Genomic DNA, 19285 nt, shown 5'->3' on the forward strand with positions numbered 1-19285 from the left:
GGCTTGTTGAACCAAGTGACCCTTTCCTGTTTCTAAAATTTCCTGTCTTCCTATACAAACTCCGCTGCAGAAAACAACCAGCAAATTATACAGATTACATCATTTTTTTAAAATGACATCTGTTCTGAGAGTATAGGAAAAGCTTCAGTGGTCAGAAAAGTTTACCTCACGTCAATGTGAAAAGAGTTTGCATAATCTCAATCTAATTCCTAACAGGCACAATCCACAAAATTGCCCCTAATTGGCACTAAATTGTTAATGAATTGGCAATCACACTCGGAGGGTTTGGGGACTGCTGATATGGAAAATGAAAAGCATTCACACTGGTGCAGTGGGGTGCTCTTCTAAGCATGTGACTAATGTCTATTGACGAGAAACGTTGAGAGACTTTAGGCTAGTTTTTCAATCGGTGTTATTTTAACACACAGTGGAGCATAAAAATTGGAAGCCTGTTGCACACCTTAGTGATTAGCTAAGAGCAACATTGTCAAAGTCTTAGTAATAGGCCATCTGTTTACCTTCTTGACTACAACTGGCAGGTGTCCCAACAAGATCACAGCGAAGGGAGGTTAGAAGGAAATAAACTTAATTAAATATAAAAGTGCTACTTTCAAAACATTTGACCACACTTTGATCCAGATTAGAACATGATACTTCTTTAAGATCTGGCTTCAAGCTGCCAAACAAAGTTGTGGGAATTGCTCTAGAACCAAATCAGATCGTCTTATCTGATGCAGAGAAACAACCAGTGAATGCTGCTAGTCATAGAGAGTGGAACATTTTGAGTGTAATTAACATTATTATTTAACAAGCACAAAGGAAGATGATTATGGTTGTTGGAGGCCAATCATCTCAGGCCCAGGACATTATCACAGGAGTTCCTCAGGGCAGTGTCCTAGGCCCAACCTTCTTTAGCTGCTTCATCAATTACCTTCCCTCCCACATAAGGTCATATGTGGAGATCTCCAACAAGAGAGAGTCTAACCACTTCCCCTTGATATTCAACGCCATTACCATTGTTGAATTCCCCCACCATCAACATCCTAGGGGTCACCATTGACCAGAAACTTAACTGAACCAGCCACATAAATACTGTGGCTACAAGAGCAGATCAGAGGCTGGGAATTCTGCAGTGAGTGACTCACCTCCTGACTCCCCAAAGCCTTTCCATCATCTACAAGGCACAAGTCAAGAGTGTGATGGAATACTCTCCACTTGCCTGGATGAGTGCAGCTCCAACATCACTCAAGAAGCTCGACACCATCCAGGACAAAGCAGCCTGCTGGATTGGCACCCCATTCACCACCTTAAACATTCAACCCCTCCACTACCGATGCATTGTGGCTGCAATGTGTACCATCTACAAGATGCACTGCAGCAACTCGCCAAGGCTTCTTCGATAGCACCTCCCAAACCTGCAATCTCTACCACCTAGAAGGACAAGGGCAGCAGGTGCATGGGAATACCACCACCTCCAAGATCCCCTCCAAGTCACACACCATCCTGACTTAGAAATATATTGCCATTCTTTCATCGTCGCTGGGTCAAAATCCTGGAGGAGTCAAAATCCTGGAACTCCCTTCCTAACAGCACTGTGGGAGTACCTTCACAACATGGACTGCAGCGGTTCAAGAAAGTGGCTCATGATCTCAAGCCCCCTTCAGGGTGCTGAGTGACAGATCTGAACATATAAACTAACTTGACAGCCAATTAATTAGTTGCTGTCACAGCACAGATCTGGTGATCTGATCATTTGATAGAGAACTTCTCAAGCTGTTAAATTGAAAGCATGATGTCTAGGTGAACTGTAAGCCACAGCTTTTAAGTTTCATATTGATATGTAAATTATAAATATGCTAATACATTTATAAATGATTATTTCATTTCAGAAAATAGCTACTGAATCTTCACATTTATAGCATAAGAAAAATATACAGATTTATCAATTCAAAAATACCTCTGTCTATAAAATTCCAAATGTAATCATTTCAAAACTATCAAATATCTTTTGGGATTCATTAATTGAGAAGTGGTTAAACAATTCATTTCATTTACAATTAAAGGCAACTTCTGAACAAGTGATTTTTGGAAATTAAATTTCTTCACGTCATTACACATCAGGCAGCACATCCATATGCTTGTATGGGAACTTACTATTCAGGGATTAACAGCACAACATTGATTGCTTTGGTGCCTGCAAAGACATAAGTCAAAGTAAAGTGACTGTGATCTCAATTTTCCCAGCACCGGAGAGAGGTTGGAGTATCAATGTGCCTGCCTGCCAAATGTTAGAGTGTAATTAGCAATGTAAATATCAGACTTGACACATCTGACCACCTTGGCCACTGCGAGGGTAGCTCACTGTTGCACCTTTGACAATACAATGCCCAATGAATTGATTTGTTGAGGCTCTGCATTGTATACACAATATATATTTTGACCAGGTGTTTTCCAGACCTCAAAAAATTGTACTACCTGTATGTGGTGTATGTGCCTTTAAGAGCAATTATGGTGTATGTGCCTTTAAGAGCCCCAGGTGTGCGTAATGCCGGTAATTGCCACTTGGGCTATATAAGCCTGTGTATTGTGTATATCCTTTAGAAACCCCCCCCAGACTTGCTTAGTAAATACCTATGAACCAACTCCTGTCTTCAGTGTCTTTATCTACACACGGACACTACAGTGGCGACGAAGTGGAAACGGACTTACCTGCAATTCGGCAGCACCTCAAGGACATCGATTCCTCCAGCGTCCAGAAGACTCAAGGAAGTAAGAGAAACTGTGGTTTCACCAGCTGGCCAAGCTGGTGACAGGTACTGCGCTAATCCTTCCTGGGCATCAGGCTGGAGCTCCAGCGGCGGGCTCTACAGCTGAGACAGGCAGCGAAATCGGAGGCAAGCAATAACGGACTGGGAGGGTGCACTCGAGAGACGGCCGGCGCGGCAAGCAGGTCAGCGTTTAGACCTCCGTCGGGAACGAGTCTCCAACAGTGAATAAACGGAAACCACAGTGAAACAGCGTTGTTATCGGTAGCAGCGGCGGGAAAGCGCGGGAAGCGCCATATCGTTGCTACAGAGAGAGAAAAAAAAAGGCAAAAAAAAAAAAGCGCGGGAAGCGCCATATCTTTTCTGAAATGCCTAAATCTGGTAATATTGAGGCTTTTGATGGCGAAATAGAAGATTGGACCACATACGTGGAAAGAGTAGAGGTTTATTGTACTGCAAATGGAATAACAGATGAAAAAAAAGCTTCAGTACTTCTGAACTTAATGGGCGCGAAGACATACGGGCTGTTAGCCAAACCAAAGGACAAGACATTTAAAGAAATTGTTGATACCCTGCAGGAGCATTTAAACCCAACACCGCTGCTGATAGCGGAACGATTCAAGTTCTTCAAGAGAAATCAACACAAGAATGAAAGTAACGCTGATTACTTAACCGAATTAAGAAAGCTATCAAAGTACTGCCAATTCGGAGCAGGACTATCGGATTATCTTCGAGACAAATTTGTTTGCGGTCTCCTAAGTGAAGGAACACAAAAAAGACTGCTTTCTGAAAAAGATTTAACATTGGACAAAGCTTTCAGTATGGCTGTATCATACGAAGCAGCAGCAAAAGGAGCTGCAGAGATACAACAAGAGACACAGGACTTCGGCACCCATAAAATGACACAGGAGTTCGGAAGATGTTATCGCTGCGGCAGATCCACCCATAACCAGAGGGACTGCTGGTTCAAGGGCAAAGCAAGCAGGCAATGTGGTAAGATTGGACACATTGCACGGGTATGCCAATCTGGACAAAATAAATCCACTGACAGAAAACAAAAAATCAATAAAGAAAAGTACAGGAAGGTACAAATGATGACGGACAATAGCTCCGAAGACCAGAATAGCGATAGCGACTCCGGAAACAAGAGACTAAGCTGTCTCAAATTACATAATGTACTTGCCAAAGAGGATTACCAAACCATTTGGGTTACCCTCACAATAGCAGGGTCCCCAGTTAAAATGGAGCTAGATACAGGATCAGCTCTAACCGTAATAAATCGACGAGATTACGAGAGGCTATTTTCGCATATACCTCTAAAACACACATCCATTATCTTAAAAACATATACGGGGCAGAAAGTCTACCCCAAAGGCAAAATAAGGGTGCCTGTGGTATACAACGGCAAAGAAATACAAAAGTTGTATTTATACATTCTACAAGATGGTGGTCCACCGTTGTTGGGACGTGAATGGATAAGGAAGATACATTTAGACTGGCACTCCATTCAGGCACTGACGGTGACCAGTAAGGAAAAAAACAATGATGACATCATACCTGAACGATTAAAAGACATCTTGGCCAACGCCAAAGAAGTGTTTCAAGAGAAACTAGGAACCTTGAAAGGCATCACCGCCTCAATAAAAGTGGAAGATACAGCAATTCCAAAATTTTTTAAGGCAAGACCAGTGCCATACGCAATACGTCCGGCAGTCGAGGCAGCGCTGAAGAATTTGGAAAAGGCAGGCGTATTATCCAAAATAGATTGGAGCGAATGGGCAACACCCATCATTCCAGTCATGAAAAAAACATTGAAAAATAACTCTGAGGAACAGAAAAAAATTCGCATCTGTGGGGACTTTAAGGTGACTGTAAACCCGGTCCTTCACATGGTACAGTATCCTCTTCCGAGGATAGAAGATATTTTCGCCTCACTATCCGGAGGGAAACGTTTCACAAAAATTGACTTGGCACAGGCATATCTACAGATGGAGGTTGAGGAGACCTCTAAAAAGTATCTCACAATAAACACACACAAAGGCCTGTACCAGTACAATCGACTGGTTTTTGGAATAGCATCAGCTCCAGCTATCTGGCAAAGAGCTATGGAGCAAGTCCTGCAAGGGATTCCGGGGAGTCAATGCTACCTAGACAACATCCTTATAACAGGAGAAAACGACAACGAGCACCTTGCCAATTTGGAGCAGGTGCTCACTAGGCTGAAAGAACGAGGCCTACGAGCAAATCGCCCCAAGTGCGAATTTTTCCAAAATCAGATATCATATTGTGGCCACATAATTAATAAGGAAGGGTTGCATAAGTCACCTGAAAAAATTGAAGCAGTTATAAAAGCCCCAGCACCTGAAAATGTTTCACAATTAAGGTCATTCCTGGGATTAATAAATTACTATCATAAATTTTTACCGAACTTATCAACTATTCTACACCCTCTTAATGATCTTCTACAGACAGGAGTGATTTGGAAATGGAACGAAGACTGTAAACGTGCCTTCCATAAATGTAAAGACTTAATCACATCCGAGAAAATTTTGGCTCATTACAACCCATCACTACCAATCGTACTGGCGTGCGATGCATCCCCTTACGGCATAGGAGCGGTATTGTCCCATAGATTCCCTGATGGCTCGGAACGGCCGATAGCTTTTGCGTCACGCTCATTGAACTCAGCTGAGCGTAACTATGCCCAGATAGACAGGGAAGCACTCAGCCTGGTATGGGGAGTGAAGAAATTCAACCATTACCTACACGGACAAAAATTTACCTTGCTGACTGACCATCAACCCCTCATCTCCATATTCAACCCTAAAAAAGGTGTCCCCATCATGACGGCACAAAGACTACAGAGGTGGTCCCTTTTTCTAGGGGCACACCAATACAACATTGAATACAAAGGGTCAAAGCAGCATGGGAATGCTGACGGTTTATCACGCCTACTGTTGCCAACGATAGAAGAGGCACCTACAGTAGACCCAGTAGAGATATTCCACTCTACCATAATGGAATGTCTACCGGTGACAAATTCTGCCATTGAAAGGGAGACAAGAAATGACCCTACTCTCTCACGGGTCTACGATTTAACAGTGAAGGGATGGCCAGCACATGGCGAACCACTGTTGCCAGCATTCTCGCAAAGAAGAGAACAGCTGTCAGTGTGCCGAGGAACCTTGATGTGTGGATCCAGAGTGGTGATTCCACCCAAACTCCAGGATAAAGTGCTAAAGGAGCTTCATGAGGGGCATCTGGGTGGAGTGAAAATGAAGAACCTAGCTAGGGCGTTTGTATGGTGGCCAGGTATCGATGGAGACATCGAAGACATGACCAAGAGCTGCCGAGGATGCCAGAAGGTCCAAAATGCTCCGCCACAGGCCCCTCTACATCCATGGGAGTGGCCCTCATCTCCCTGGCAAAGGGTGCACATCGACTTTGCTGGTCCATTTATGGACTCAATGTTCTTAATCGCAGTTGATGCACACTCCAAGTGGCCAGAGGTAATAAAGATGTCCTCCACCACCACGGAAAAAACCATCATAGTATTAAGGACCATATTTGCCAGGAATGGGCTGCCGGAGCAGATATGTTCTGATAATGGACCGCAATTTGTGTCCGAAGAATTCAGAAAGTTCTTAAAGAACAATGGGGTAAAGCACTACACGTCCGCCCCATACCATCCCGCCACCAATGGATTGGCTGAAAGGTTTGTCCAGACCTTCAAGAAGGCCATCAAGGCCATGGGTAATGAAGACATAAAACTTCAGCACAAGGTGGATAACTTCTTATTTGCATATAGGAATGCAACGCATATGGTTACTAACCAAACTCCCGCCATGATGTTCTACAATAGAAACCTAAGATGCCGGCTGGATTTGGTCAAGCCCAACATCCGAAGGGACGTGGAGAACTGGCAGTTTCAGGGCATGAATGAAAGGCCAACTAGGGCCTTCCAGATAGGCCAACCGGTTTTGGCCCGGGACTACCGTACCGAGAAATGGCAGCCTGGAACTATCTGCACACGATTAGGACCACTGATGTATACCGTGGACATCGGAGACAGCATAATAAGGCGCCATGCTGACCAAATCATCAAGTCATCCGAAAAGGGACAACCTACACCACCACTCTATACATCTAACGATGAAGTAGAGATACCCATATCTACCTCCGATCCGGTGATACTGGAGCCCGATGAACCCGACACTGGCCTTCAAGCCGAATCAGCCTTGCCAGAAGAACCTACTACACCACCAGAAACTACTACACCCCCGAGGCGTTATCCGGACCGAGTCAGGAAACCTCCTGAGAGACTAACTTATAATTAATTAATACAGCAATGTATATTATTTTGCATATAACATGTAATTAATAATTACTTAAAATATGATGTACTAGTTAGCTAGAAGGGGAGGAATTGTGGTGTATGTGCCTTTAAGAGCCCCAGGTGTGCGTAATGCCGGTAATTGCCACTTGGGCTATATAAGCCTGTGTATTGTGTATATCCTTTAGAAACCCCCCCCAGACATGCTTAGTAAATACCTATGAACCAACTCCTGTCTTCAGTGTCTTTATCTACACACGGACACTACACTGTACATATTGATACAATCCTAACAATGTTGGCATATATTATGACATTTATTGCATTAGACTTGAACTCATTGACATGCAGTACTTTCTGAACAGATGTAAGTTTCATTGTAACCTGTATACCCAATGGTATAGCATTTAATAATACTCTTAATTCTTCAACTGTAAAAATCTTAATCATAGTGGATAGAATTCAGTCCATTTACTGCCAAACTTTGTACTGGTTTTACCTTGTACTAGCGCTATCAGTAACACTTCTTTCAAAATATGGATAGCAAGCTGGCTACTAAACAGAAAACAAAGAGTAGGGGTCAAGGGTAGCTACTCAGACGGGCAAAAGGTGGGAAGTGGTGTTCCACAGGGATCGGTGCTGGGACCACTGTCAACCCACTGCCAAGAGGCGGATTGGCAAGTTATATATTATAATGAGGCCTGAAGCCTCTACTTTAACCTGGAACACTATGGAACACTCCCACCCTGGGGATCATGATTCGGCCCCAGGCCAGGAATCGGACCCCCCTCCCTGGGAGGTTACAACTCAGCCCTGGGATCGAGGATTAGAACCCCCGCGGGCGTGGAACACCTACCCCCCCTCACCCCCCACCCTGGGATTGCGATTCGGCCCCGGGTTGGGTATCGGAACCCCCCCCAGAGAACGCGACTAAGCCCCGGGGTCGGGAATCAGAACCCACCCTGGGCCTGGAACCCTCCCCACCCCTGGGATCGCACTTCGGCTCTGGGGTCAGGGATCGGATCCCTTCCCCCCGGGGTTTGGACCCCCCCTGCCCCCACCATCCTGGACCCAACACTTACCCGTTGCTGCGGCCTCCTCCTACGAGTTCCCAGCACGAATGGAAGTCAGCCTGTCAATCAGGCTGATCTCCAGGCGGGGAACCCACCACTGACGTTGCACGCATGCTATGGACTTAAAACTCCACAGCGTGCCGGGAAACCCGACCTCCCGGGTTTCCCACCATTTCCCAGGTCCCCCTGCACCATGCAGGTGGGACCCGGGAAAATCCAGCCCAAGAAAGTGTTTGATAGAGTAGATGTAGAGAAAATGTTTCCACTTGTCGGCGAGTCTAAAACTAGAGATCATAAATATAAGATAGACACTAATAAATCCAATGAGAATTCAGGAGAAACTTTTTTACCCAAAGAGTGGTAAGAATGTGGAATGTGCTACCACAAGGAGTAGTTGAGGCAAATAGCATAGATACATTTAAGGGGAAGCTGGATAAGCACATGAGGGAGAAAGGAATAGAAGGATATGCTGATAGGTTTAGATGGTGAAGGGTGCGAGGAGGCTCGTGTGGAGCATAAATGCCGGCATAGACCAGTTGGGTCGAATGGCCTGTTTCTGTGCTGTAGACTCAATGTAATTCAATGTAAATCTGCCATCATAACCTCCTTCCTCAAAAAACCCATCCACCACCTCTCTGTCCTTGCAAAATATCGCTCTATCTCCAATCTCCTTTTCCTCACCAAAATCCTTGAATGTGTTGTTGCCTCCCAAATCCGTGTTTATCTTTTCTGCCATTCCTGTTTCAATTTTTCCCCTGCTATAGCTTCAAAATTGCTTTAATCAAAGTCAGAAATTATATCATATATGACTGTGACCATGGTGCACTATCACTCCTTCTCCTTCATGACCTCTCTGCAGCCTTTGACACAGTTGACCACACCATCTTCCTCCAACACCTCTCCTCTGTTGGCCAGTTTGATGTGATTATGCTTGCCTGGTTCCACTCTTACCTATTCGATCGTAGCCAGAGCATCTCTAGCAATGATTCTCTTCCTGCCCCTGCACTGTTACCTCCAAAGTCCCCCAAGAATCTATCCGTGACCCCCCCTCCTCTTCCAGAACAACATCATCCCCAAACATGGGGTCAGCTTCCATGTGTATGCTAACAACACCCAGCTCTACCGCTCCATCATTTCTTTTGATTCTTCCACTGCCTTTGTAATATCAAGTTGCTTGTTCGACATCCAGTCGTGGATGAGTTGGAATTTCCTCGTTAAACAATGGTAAGGCTGAAGCCATTGACCTTGGTCCCCGTCACAAACTCTGTACATTTGCCACTGATTTCATCCCCCTCTCCGCCATTCAGGTTGAACCAGAAAGTTTGCAACATAGGCATTCTATTCGATTCCAAGCAGAGCTTCCAATCCCGTATCCTTTCCATCAGAAACACCACCTACTCCCACCTCTGATAGATCACCTGTCTCCACCCCTATCTCAGCCCATCTACGGCTGAAATCTTTATCCATCCCTTTATCACCTCCAACCTCAACTATTACAAAGCTCTCTTGGCTGGCGTTCCATCCTCCACCTTCTACAAACTTCAGCTTATGGTGTCCGCTGTGGATCAGTGGTAGCACTCTCACCTCTGAGTCCGAAAGTTGTGAGTTCACGTCCCATTTCAGAGACCTGAACACATAATCTAGGCTGAAGCACAATATACGTAAGATCAGTAGTGAAGGAGTGCTGCACAATCGGATGTGCCATCTTTCGGATGAGACATTAAACTGAGTCTCTATTTGCCCTCTCAGGTGAACATAAAATTATATATAAAAGGTGCTATATAAATGTTAGTTATTGTTGTTCTTTGTAAATGTGTCTGTAACAGAGCACCTAAAGACACAGTAGCAGAATTACCACCCCAGATCACATTTACATTTACTTATTTTTTAATCAGTGATAATGGAAAATGGAGCAGCTATTTGCAAAGTTGACTGTGCAGCATTCAGAAGAATAGTCTCAAGGGGGGTAGTTTCACACAGCTTTGGTTTCATACTTGCTGCAATGTAATTCAGTGTGAAGAGAACTTTTTACATTTAAATTTTAAAGTTTCAATTGTTACCCAGTGGTCCAGGTATTGCTTTTGTCTGTTCACTTAAATGAAAATTTTCACTTATCTAGGTGCCAGTTAATCATACATTTTACACATATTTAATTATCCATGTACAGTAATCTGCTATACTTTAATTTTACAGCATCATGAAACCAACTCAGTACTGCTGGCTCATACTGCACTAAAGCACGTATCAATCTCAAACTGATAGTTAGAGTATAACAACAGTATAATACATCAGTTGCTGCAGTACTTCAGGCTACAGAAAACTACTGAAGAACAGCTTGCGAGATCTGTATGTCTTGCTGAGACAGTTCATCAACAATTGGATGCAACTGATTTTCTCTTTAACATGAGCACATGTATTCAGCAATCTATAATGCTCCACCCATGGAATGGTCATTTGATATGCTGCAAGCTGGATACTGTGGAACATGCTCACATAACTTGTGTATCTGAATTTGCTGAAGCACATCCTGCAGTGGTTTGGCAGGCGCTTCCAACACATGGCAACAATCTTTAACCTCAAAAAGACTCCGAGCTCTGCCAAAATAGGCACGTGTTTGGTGTCAATGCAACGTGGTGAGGGTAAGTGATCCATTTTGCAACAGTGGGTTATGTTTGTGTTTCTAATTTCCTGATTCATGGTGTTGTCATGGTTTATTTTTCAGTATGTTTTTGAGCAACAGTGAGAACTACAATGAAGGTGATACCGATTGTTCATGATCGTGCTATTTCATACAGCTCCATTGACTAATGCAGACAAAGCAAATAGTTCTTGAGGGAATTGGCATTTGTGGAAAATACTTGCCAGTTATTGCCACTAGTTTGATCTTGGTGATGTGTGCATTTAAGATGCATAGTTATTTAAATATTTAAATTTCTCCACTCAGCTCTTGCACTGTCCGCCCACTCCCATGTGTGCGCTGTTGACCCTGACCTAGTATCTGGGGTCAACTCATTTAAATAAGAGGGATGGACTCCTGCTGAAGATCCACCAGGTGTTGGACTGGAATGGTGTGAATTCTTCTGCTGCTGCAGAATTTAAATTTTTGCAGCAGCTTTAACCAGAAATCTGAATAGTAGAAGGAATAGAGTTAAGATAATTTAAATGTCTGTCAGGGAAAAGGAGGACATCGTTGTGTAAACTTTGAACATATGGAGCTGGAGTATTTGTTTCAGGAGGTTCGAAGGAGGAGGGAAAGCTTTAAAAGAAATCTTATGTTTGAACAAGTAGTAGGAAATTTCAATTCTGTTTAAATATTCCTTTGGAAACGTTTGAGGTCAAAAATGTTTCCGTTCTGTGCCAGTGGGTTTAATGAGTCTTTCAGTTAAGATTCTCACTTGGGCTCCTGTTAGGAAAGTTGAGATTCACAAGAACCTTTGAGTAGGAGAGAGAAGTGGAAAGAGAAGCAGAAGCTGTTCAAACATACCAAAAGAATCAGGCAGAAACAGTTTAATAAACCCTTTATAACCAGCAGCATTAGGACTGCAGCAATAGAAACTTTTGCTTATAATGTACACATGTATTTGTCTACAAAACAGCAGTAATTACACTTCAAAAGTGATTAATTGCTTGTGATGCACTGTAGGACGTCCTGAGGACTCATGAAATGCACTAAATTAATGTAAGCCTGTTTGTTCTTGTTTTATTCCTATTTTCTTTTTTCCCTTTTCTATGTAATTCCATTAAACAAGAGTAAAACAGAAATATGGATATTGGGTGTGTGAATGGAGTTAAATACTAAGCCTGAATATTTCTTGTGTCCACTGTTTATTTTTCCACATCTTTTCCTCTCCTATAATCCAAGCAGATGAAAGAACCAAAATGCCCTTTAACTGCTTTTCCTCCGAGTCACTGAAGCTGCAGCCTGTCAACAGTCTGACTATTTAGATGCTAAGTCAACTCATTCATCTAACTTTGAATTAATTTGGGCACATGTTATCTTTGCCGTAAGAGCAGTCAAGAATACCCAAAACAAGGAGCCAAATCTTCAGTAAAGTTTGCTTAAAATATTTAAGTGGAATTAAAATAGGTCCGATAAACCATTAATCCAAAATGTTTACCTATTTTTCTTTTTTATTGCTAAACAACCTAATGTTCATTGCCAAAATTCAGCTTTCCTTTTACCTCAATTAAAATATCCCGTGGGATGCTAACCCACAGGCTTCTAAAATCCTGTGCACTCTAGCACCGGGTCTGTGAGTCAGATTTTCCAGTTAGGCAGTTGTTCTGTAAAAGTAACAAAACGGCTTTTGCTGCAGCATATGGGAATAAATGGGTGTAATAGCAATATTTAGATTTTTTTAAACATGCCTTGAAATTACGGCTAGTAAGAGGGGGATTGTCTGTCTGGAAGCTATCATGAACTGTCACAGCTGTATATCAGGGGCTGGATTTTTCTTCACTATCCCACTGCAATTTGGGTGGAATAGCGACAGAAACAGCAGGGAAATTCAGGTGGAGAGGCCTGCCACTGCTTCAACCTTAAGTTATCTCCCTCTGCCCCAAGTGGGACCACTGCTGGCCGTTCCTTGCCCCCAGCGCATGCAAATACTGCTAGAGAGGCAGGACCCAGGCTCCCGGCTCATTTACTTCTCCCAGCCCCTCCTGCCACCACTTCCTGTTCAGGGGAGCATTGTCCACGTTGGAACCAGTAACAGGTAAACTGTTAACAAACAGCCTGAACCTAGAGGTTCAGAGTGTTTATCATATTACTAGTCGATCTCCCATGGCACTGCACATAGAGAGGGTAAATTTTCATCTTGCCGTCTGGGTGTAAAATTGGTGTTGCAAATCAGCTGCCCATTGTATAAATCACTCATTGAAATCAATGGAAATGAAAATTGGGTAATTTTTATAATGGGCGGCCCATTTGCCCAGTTTTACGCCCAGGCAAAAAGGTGACAATCTACTGAGGGGAGTTAAGACCAAGTGTAGTCTTTCGGTTAAGCGAAGTTAGAATGTGAAGAAGAATTGGGCCAGGGCCCATCGCCATAATTCTAAAATCATCTGCTATGTCCTTATTTTTATATACTTTAATTTTATAATTAAAAAGCAAAACTTACAGCAATTTGGTAAGCACAGAAGCCAAGTTCATTGGATCAGAGGAGTTTTTCTGCCATGCTACCCGAGGATCGGGAAGTGAAAGTGAGGCTCTATAGCGCCACCACTGGTGAGAGGATGTGAGTACTGTGACCAGTTTATGTCGGCGATTTCCATTTTAACTGTGGACTTAGGAATTTAGAGTGGAAAGAGGTGATAGAAAAATGTGACATAAATGTGACAAAAGGAATTAAAATTCCGTACATAGGAAGTGCATTCAGATGTGAGGTTTTTGATGCATTTGAGATAAAATGTTGACTGAATCTTGCAAAGTTGGTGATGCAATATTTTATTCAAAAGGTAAAAAGTCATAATTCCAGCATTTTGTCAGTTCATAATGTATTGTGACTATATTAGAAAAACCTCTGCCTATTTATTTTATTGATAATTTTAAAAAAAGTTAAAAGAATTACAAAATACAACAGAAATAACTATAACTGTCAAACAGATTTTTTTGCATAAAGGACCTTTTTTGCAACTACTTAACTTCTTAGCCTAAGAGAAATGGCTCCATCAATTGCAAAGGAAAGTAAGATGTGCCACAATTGTTTAAACCTCCATCAGGCCAGCATTGCAAAGGACAACAAGACTGAATTGTTAACAGTCTAAAAATCATTGATCTATCCAGTATGGGACAGCAATATTAGCAGACAGTACAGTAGCACAATGTGCAATGGTAACAGACAAGAGATTACAAGGCAAACATAAACATTTTGCACAGTGGTGCTGGAGTGATATCAGCTGCACTCTCTGCCACTTGCTTTGGGAGAGCAGAAGCTGCCAGATGTCCAGTCGAATCTTCCACTGACTACCTCCAAAGCAGTGCAGGAAATAATCGTCAGCTGACTTACTCAAAGCAGTGCAGGAAATAATCGTCAGCTGACTTACTCAAAGCAGTGCAGGAAATAATCGTCAGCTGACTTACTCAACTTGAAGTTGCTCTGAGCCACATCGGCTCAACTCTTTTCTAGTCCAAGTAAAAGATTCTCCACCCTGGTGAAAATCAGCTGCTTAGCAAGTTAGTAATTGCTGTTAGGTCAAGGCAATCTCTGAACATATGTCCCAATTAAAGGAACACTTCCACCCTCCAGCTAGCATTTACTCCAGATGGAAGGATAGACTCCTTAAGTGACATTTTAATCAGCAGCTCCAGTCACTACACCAGTGCCTGTATCCTCCTCAGTGTGAGCAGTATATCATTGAACCGAACAATACACACACACATGTGTGTATGTATATAGTTATATTATACAGGACCAGTCATGGACATCCAAAAGCAAGAAGGAACCGTTTTATCATTAATGGACTTCTGTATATAACATTTCCTAATCATATATATATATATATTTCTCATGAAGAAAATCTTTATGGTTTAATATTTTAGATAAGATTATCAAATGTATTGTCCATACATTGAAAGTGCTACAATTCAGTGTTGAAACTTTGATACAATATGTTATATTAATGTCACATCACAGGTTCACAGAAACTGAAGTATTTATAGTAAAGTCACCCCAGCTGATTGTTGTATTCTAGGGAGTGTTTATCTGGCTTGCAAATTAAATAATTGATTTATGTTGGAACATGATCATACTTACAAGGGTCAAGGGAATGCTCAGTGCTATATGGCATCAGAGGAATCAGCAATAAGGTAATTTATGAGGCGTGTTATTAAATTTAACATTTGAGGTCTCAAGTTTCAAAGTTTCCACTGCAGTGAGTGCATCAATTGAATGATGCTGGATGTTTCCATGCTCAGTATAATGTTTACTTTATTCTGTAACAAATGGTTCTCATGCTCCAGTTAAAGATCAGTAGGCGCAGTGCAGAAAGCACAGCCAGCAACACCCAGGTTGTGCTGCCGACTGTGAATCAAACTCCAACTGCCATGAGAGAGCTACATGCATGGATCATTGTACACATGCACAGATCTCTGACCATTGAAAATTTAATTTTTAATTTTTTGAGATCCTGTGTGGAAATTACTATTCTCTTCCACAATAAAAAATACTCTGCTTAAGTTTATAAAGTGTCCAATAGGTCTGAGCAATTTTCAAATCTGGTTTGACGCCACACTAGAAACTGTTTTGCAGCAATGATTGTGGCCCTTGGGCATCACTTTATCTGGTCCAGTAGTATCACACAAATTGTACGCTGAATGGTTCTGTAGCTAGGAGTTCCTCTTTATCCTGTAAAAATAAAAGTGATGTTGGGCTCCATGAAGAACTTTGGAGACCACCACTGGCTGTCATACTTTCTTATGGCTGTCCTGTTTCTTATGTTCTTATGTTCTAAAGACTAGAAAAATGAGATTTTATGCATCAAAATATTACTAGGGGGCAATTTTGCCAGCTCTGGGGAGGCAGGTATGGAGGCGGAACTGCTGGAAAAATGGCAGAATTTGGGGGCGGGTGCCCAACCCGCCTCCATGCCATCTTGCCAGGAGGTGGATCCCGTCTCCTTGGAGGTGGGAAGGGATTAAAGCCAATTAATTGCCTGTTAACAGGTGGAAAATAGAATTGGCCCCTTTTTGCCCTCACAAGTGCGGGCTTCCCGAAGGCTCCGATACTCGCCAGGTCAGCGAGGTGAGTAGTGGGTCTGTGGGGGTCGGAGGGGTCAAAAGTGTACTGTGGAGGTGAGTGATGGGTGCAAGTGTGGAGAGGTGAGTATCTGAGGTAAGTGCAAAGTGTTAGAAAAAGTTTATTTACCTTTGTTTCTTCCTGCAGGCTTCAGTCGGTGTCTATGCGAAGAGTCTCGCACCTCCACGGTAGAGATGACAGGATGGCTGTTGCATTCTCCAATGCAACAACCAACTCATTTCTGCAAAAGAAAGATGTTTGATGAGGTCTTGAATTCAAGACCTCATCAAACTACAGAGAATGTCACTGTTTGACAGCTTCACAGAGCTGTCAAACGATGACAATTCATCTGTCAAAATTTTTTGACAGATGAAACATCATACGTTGGCGTTCTCTGTAACCGGCTTTCCCTTAATTGGCCTGCTAAGCCCGCTGGGGTCAATCAAGGGAAAATAACGTGGGTTGGCCAGAAGTTGATGGAGGTGGGACTGAAACCCGACAAGTGGGAGTCCTGCCTCCAAAAGCTCCCCATTGGCAAAATCACCCCCATAATTTTAAAATAGACCCGCATTTATATGAATTACTCCAGTGTAATTCAAAAAGCGAAAGACTTCTTACTAAATTATCTGATCTACAAATGAACATAGATAGCAAGAACTTACACCGATTTTCAGTTGTAACTATTCAGGGTTCCTAGGTGCAATACGGTAGGAATTCAAATCAGTAGAAATACAGGATTTTAATCCAATTTTTTTTTGCTCCCTTTTTCATTTCGATAAATTCCCAGACACATTCCAGATATATTGAAGACACAATTTCTCACACAAAAGTGTATGGTGATTGGTTGGGAGGTAAGAGAGTAGAGATAAAGGGAATGTACACTGATTGGTGGGATGCAACAAGTGGTGTTCCCCAGGGATCTGTACTGGGGCATCAGTTTTTCACCATATATATTAATAACTTGGTGAAGAAATAGAGTTTCATATCCAAGTTTGTATATGACATTGACTTAGGAGGTGTCGTAAGTAGATGGGAGCAGGAAGTTAAAAGGACCTAGGCAGATTGAGTGAATGGGCAAAATGGTAGTTGGAGTTCAATGTGGGGAAGTGCGAGGTCATCCACTTTGGACCCATAAAATGCTAAATCAGAATTTATTCTTAATGCTGAGAGACCAGAAACTGTGGAGGAGCAAAGGGATTTGGGTATCCAGCTACACAATTGACTAAAAGCTAGTGTACATGTACAAAAGTAATCAGAAAGGCTATCGGAATGTTGCTCTTTACCTCAAGGGGGCTGGAATACAAAGGGCAGGAAGGGATGCTTCAGTTGTACAGAGCCTTGGACAGACCCCATCTGGAATACTGCATTCAGTTTTGGGCACCAAACCTCAGGAAGGATGCAGCCTTGGGAGGGGCACAGCGCAGATTCACCAGAATGGTACCAAGGCTTAAAGGACAGGTTGCATAAACATGGCTTGTATTCCCTTTAGTTTAGAAGGTCGAGGGGTGATCTAATTGACGTGTTTAAAATGATTCAATAGGAATCCAGAACAAGGGGCACAATCTTAAAATTACAGCTAGGATATTCAGGAGTGAAATCATGAGGCATTTTTCACAGAAAGGATAGTGGAAATTTGGAATTCTCTCCCCCAAAAGGCTATGGATGCTGGGTCAATTGAGATTTTCAATACTGAGATCGATAGCATTTTATTAGGTAAGGACAGCAAATATGGATCAAAGGCAGGTTGCTGGAGTTGACACAGGTACAGATCAGCCGTGATCTAAGTGAATGGCGGAACAGGCGCGAGGGGCTGAATGGCCTACTCCTGTTCCTGAGTATGCACCTTTAACAGGTGAGATAAAAGGTATACTTAATAATACTTGCATTTCTACAGCACCTTATCATATCATTAAATGCATCAAAGCATTTCATATAATTACTTATTTTCTGGAGGGCAATGGCTGTCAATATAAGCAAATGCATTAAGATTTCACCAAACGGTAGCAGTTTTGTGTAAAAGCCAAAAACTTTTTTTGAAAAACAGGCCATTTCAGAATTTTAGCACAAGTTTCTTTTATAAATAATGCATACAATGCATTGGAACTCTAACAGATGCGCTCCAAAACTGCAAAACTCTAGTCTAGTGTTGACCTACATTGCCTCTCAGTCCAGCACTACCTCAATTTTAAAATTCTCATCCTTATTTTCAAATCTCTCCAAGTCCTCGCCCCTCCCTATCTCTGTAATCTCCTCCAGCCCTACAACCCTCCGAGATCTCTGCACTCCTCCAATTCTGGCCTCTTGCATATTCCCGATTTTCTTCGCTCCACCATTGGCGGCCGTGCCTTCAGCTGCCAAGGCCCTAAGCTCTGGAATTCCCTCCTTAAACATCTCCGCCTCATATTTTTCGCTCCTTCTTTAAGACACTCCTTAAAACCTGCCTCTTTGACCAAGCTTTTGGTCCTAGTATCTCCTTAAGTAGTTTGATGTCAAATTTTGTTTGATAACACTCCTGTGAAGCACTTTGGGATGGTTTACTATGTTAAAAGTACTATATAAATGCAATTTGCTGTTGTGGTGAGGAGCCGAGTCTCGCTCAGGCACAGGTTCTCTCTTTCACACTACTGAGTTCCCAATCTCAACTGTGGGGCAGTGCCCAGCAGAGGTAATGGGACGGCGATAAGTGAAATGAAATGCGTAGTCTTTGCTGAGTTTCTCTAATATTTCTACTAGCAGCTGCCCAACAGCAGCATTTGATATAGGGTTTGGGAATAGAGTTCCAGTCCTGTCTTGACAAACTCAGGAGGTGTGTGGCTGAAGAAGGAAATTAGCAAAGCAGCATAATTAGGAGAAATAAAATCAATCTGAATAATTGCCTGCATCTTTTCCCTTTAAAACTTTCATCTACATTTAGTTACGTTTTTGCACCATTTTGCATTGAAGATTTTCTCCCACGGCATTGAAAAAAATGTCCATCCTCTAAAATCTATTGAAATGGAGTCCCAGAATTCAAAAGTTGTAATAATGGTGAAGCCATCAGCAACCTAATTCGCTTTCACTGAACTGTGAAATTACATTTTTAAGCCAAAGTAACTAGAGCATGATTCTTTTCCAGTGAGTAACTCTTAATTATCTAACTAAAATGTTCTCAATTTAAATGAAGGCAAACCACTTACTTAAAAGTTAAATTCATAACAAGTGAAATTTAAGCTATGCTGTTCAAATGAAATGAAAGGCACAACTCAATTTTAATTAAGTTACAGATTAATAAAGAATGTTTTTAATGTTGCATTCAATTTACATGCATTTTAATAAATAAGTTGTAAATTAATTTCAAATTGGTGAATACATCTTTGAATTAACTCAAAATGGTAATTT

At 42.3% G+C, this 19285-nt stretch overlaps 1 protein-coding gene across 3 annotated transcripts in view; it reads right to left on the minus strand.

Annotated features, from left to right (window-relative positions):
* The window catches only part of pdgfd (platelet derived growth factor d), a 199052-nt gene that overhangs the window by 176462 nt on the left and 3305 nt on the right, over positions 1 to 19285 (minus strand). The window lies entirely within an intron of this gene.

This window comes from Somniosus microcephalus, chromosome 10 (genome assembly GCF_052327205.1).
Source record: "Somniosus microcephalus isolate GS21.2 chromosome 10, FLI_Smic_1.0, whole genome shotgun sequence".
Lineage (NCBI taxonomy): Eukaryota > Metazoa > Chordata > Chondrichthyes > Squaliformes > Somniosidae > Somniosus > Somniosus microcephalus.